This window comes from Pteronotus mesoamericanus, unplaced genomic scaffold (genome assembly GCF_021234165.1).
Source record: "Pteronotus mesoamericanus isolate MK-2021 breed Mesoamerican mustached bat unplaced genomic scaffold, CSHL_Meso_final contig_33, whole genome shotgun sequence".
Classification (NCBI taxonomy): Eukaryota; Metazoa; Chordata; class Mammalia; order Chiroptera; family Mormoopidae; genus Pteronotus; species Pteronotus mesoamericanus.
In genome coordinates, this window is record NW_026555135.1 from 9,954,498 (window position 1) to 9,958,235 (window position 3,738).

Consider the following 3,738-nt stretch of genomic DNA (forward strand, 5'->3'; position numbering starts at 1 on the left):
ACTGCTCACGACTTGGACAGGGAACCCAGCAATTCTCAGATATGCTATGAAGTGGAGAGTCTGTCCTGAGATGCTTTCATGGGGATAGGACGAGGACAAGAGCAGTTCCTCAGGAGAGGAAGAGAGGAAGGAAGGAAAGTGCTACCTACCGGCAGGGTACTTTCTCATATGTCAGCTAGGCAGCAGAATCCCAGGAAATTGAAGTACAGTGGAAAGAGGTGATGGGGGTGCAGTGTCGGGGAGTCAGCCCGGTGAGCAGTCTGTATCTGGGAGCGCTAAGGCCTTGAGCTTCTGTCTTTGGCATTCTGTCTGAGGAAGGGAAGGTAGCAGGACTCAAAACAGACACCGATCCTGAGAACTGTTTGTGAGCAACAACAGGTAACATGGTGGTAGAGTTGGGGAAAAGAGCCCATGGCAGTGCAGGAATTCCTTTTTTCCCCTTTAGTTGTAGACCTCTTTGGGATGGGGGCAGGGACAAGGGGATGGTGAGAAATGAAGCAGGAGCAACACTGAAGAACTTCCTATGTTATACAGGGAAGTCTCGACTCTCCTAGGGCACTAGAAGGGTGCTGGGGCGTTTTAAGCATATGAATCCATGTGGAGTTGGACTGTCACTTTGGCAATCCAGTTGAGTGGTGAGAGTAAGACGTAGAGTAAGGTTTTTGGTGGACACCGTGCTACATACTGGGAAAACATTTTGGCAGGAATTTTTTGGTTGCTAGTGACAGAAACTCACCTTGAGAACCAACACTGTGTTGACCTTACGGATGTCCTCCTCTACAGACACCGGGCAGAACAATTCCAGCAGGCTGGGACAGCTGGAACCAGGGCTTGGACGTGATCAGCCCTTTTGACATTTCTCATTGTTAGTCCTTTCTGCCTGCCAGCTCCGCAGGGCAGAGTAGTGGTTAAGATGACAGGCTCTGGAGCCAGACGACCTTAGGCTTTGTTACAAGCTGTGTGATAGTGAGTGAGTTACTTAACCTTGCTTTGCCTCCGTTTCCTCTTTTGTAAACATGGAGGATCATATTATTTACTACTTGGGATTGTTTGAGGACTAAATGAGTTAAAGCACATGAAATGCTTGGCATAGTGCCTGGTTTAACCACAGAGAAGGTGCCTTCAAAATGTTAGCTGTTAGTACTATTATTTCTATTATCTGACTGCAGACTGACTTTTTCTGTGTGATAGGAAAACAGCCTCTGACAGCTCTGAAGTTTTACACCTTAACTTCACCGCCGGAGAGAAGCTGACAGAGTCTCCGCCGGTTCCAAGTACAGGCATCTAAAAGGGAAAAGATTCACAGGCCAGCTTGAATTCCACTGGCTCCCAGGCCAGTTAGCATGGGCAAGTAGACAAATGCCGTGATTGCTGCACTTTGATCTGTGGTCCCACCTGGGACAAGGACCACCTGGACAGAGTCCTTGGCCAGGATCCCCTGCTCCCCAGGTGATGGGGGCTGTGAGGGAGGCTCCCCTCAAGTTCAGTGACATTTCACATTTCAGAAATGACATACCAAGGCCTTTGGGACCTCTGCATTTGGTGGATGCTCTATGTTCTTCTTCTTCAACAAGATTCAGAAAAAAAGGGAGAGAAATATTGTGACCTTATGAGGCTCAATCAATAGATATAACAAAGGACTATGGAAATACAATGTTTGTGTTCTGGGTGTCTGGTCAGCTCTCTGGCCCTAAGGCCTCCAGCTCCCACCTGACAACTGGTGTCTGAGCCCTGCCTTCTGATGGGCAGCTCTTCATTCCTGCTCCCTGGGTCCCTGGCCGCGACCCTGGCACAGCCTTCCCTCTTCCCCCATTTGAGCGCCTGGCTTGCATCCCGTGATGCCCCAGACCCTTTTGATGGGACTCAGTGACTGGATTCCAATCCCTTATCAGCTCTTCTTCTCTAACAGAGAGGGGTAAAGGTGGGGGTGGAAACAAGAAGCACTAACATTCTCTGTTTTCTTTAACCTCCAGGGCCTCATTTATACCCAACTTTGTCACCACCCTCTTGGCTCAGCGACACTTACCTGTCCATGAGCCTCACACAACAGCTTGTAATGTAACTTCTCAACAAATTTTCAAATTATTCCATGTCTTGGACCTTTAGGGCGTTTTGAAAATGCTCAAAGTGGAGCATTAAAATCTGTAAATGTTAAAGGTCTACGGTACAGATGTGGAACAAACTAATCCTGTATCGAGGGGAGGACCGAAGGCTTTGTGGTGCAGGTGGCGTTCAGCTGAGCCATGCAGGATGGGTAGAACGTGGACAAGTCAAGTAAGCGGCATGGTGGGTTGGAGGGAGACAGAGCAGGTCAGGTTTGGGGGATGGTGGCAGTTAGATGTGCCCAAGCCTTGGGATGAATGAGGAGATTAATAGGAGATAACGTTGGAATGGCACAAAGTCCTTGGAATGTCCAAGACAAGCAGCACTCTTCTCCCCAGCAGCCATGCGTGGGTAAGATTTTGAGTGTCCATTGCACTGTTGTAAGCAAGGAGCAGGAGCCTATGTTATGAAGAAACAGGGTAGCGTTGGTGGGGCCTGTGTGTGGTTTGTCCTTATGGAAGTCATCCTGACTCTGGCGACCAGTGTTGTTTGCCCATGGTAGATTTTAAAGTCCTCTTCTCATAAAATATTCTGGTCTTGATTTCACTTTCCAGAGGATGCTTACAAGTGCTCAGTGAACACCTGTAAAATGGAGATGAGCTTCCTGGAACATAAGTCTCTCCCATTTAAAAACCTTCTTGGATTTTCTTCTTCTTCTTCTTCTTCTTCTTTTTTTTTTTTTGCCATGTTTCTGATCTGGGCACTAACCGGGGGCACCGACTGCCCTCGTCAGTGAATCAAGACCAGCAGATTCTCTCCGAGAACTGTAGCACACCAGGACAACAGCTGTCAGGATGTGGCTCTAGTTTCGGGCCCTTCTTGGATTTTCTGTCTCTGAGTGATAAAGTTTTTGATTACACAGTCAGGGCTAGGCACCATTCATGTCAATAATTCCAGCATCTAGCCCAGGGCCCCTGAGCAGAGCAAGTTCTTAATACAGTTTAGGTAAACTGGACCGTGATAAAGAGTTTGCGTTTGCCAGGGTTTGAGTTTGGGGATTAACTTTGGGAAGTGGAAGGTCAGGAGCAGCCTGACAGGGTGTGAGGGTTGTAATTAGAGATAACAGAACCTGTTGTACCTGGTTAAGCAAAAAGGGGCTTATGAAAAAGCATTATGGTTCACAGAATTGTTGGGGGAGCTGAAGACACAGAAAGTAAATCGAGTCCCCCTTTAAGAATGACTCCCTAAAATCACACCACAGGGTTGTTGGCTTTGCTGGAATCAGGAACCTGCAGAACCAAGGAAGCTGCTGCCACGGCTGTTGTTCAAGTCTGATGCACACAAAAAACTTGATGCCTCAGGCTTTGTTCCCCATGCAACTCCATTCTGAATTTAAGTCTCAGGTCAGTGCATCCGATGAGAGAAACTAAACCACATTCAAAACCTAACTAAAAAGAAGCTTTAGAAATTGGGTTTCTAGCTTTGCAGCCTCTGCTGAGAGTCCAATAAAGGGGCCTGAACAAGCCAGTTCACAGTGTCTGCCTCAGTGGGGCTGCTGGGGTGGCCGCCAGGACAGGGATCGGGCACAGGGAGGCACCCTCCAGCACTTACTCAGCTGACATTCGCAGAGAACCTACCAGGTTTAGGACCTGAGCGAGGGGAGGTGCAGAGGCACAGTTCCTGTCCCTGGGGCGC

The 3,738-nt window shown here is 48.4% G+C and overlaps 1 non-coding gene across 1 annotated transcript; it reads right to left on the reverse strand.

Annotated features, from left to right (window-relative positions):
- Positions 1–2,786: 2,786 nt before the first annotated feature.
- On the reverse strand, positions 2,787–2,916 carry LOC129072842 (small nucleolar RNA SNORA3/SNORA45 family). Its single transcript, XR_008529389.1, has one exon. It is a non-coding gene; the product is annotated as a small nucleolar RNA SNORA3/SNORA45 family (small nucleolar RNA).
- Between the last annotated feature and the right edge of the window lie 822 nt (positions 2,917–3,738).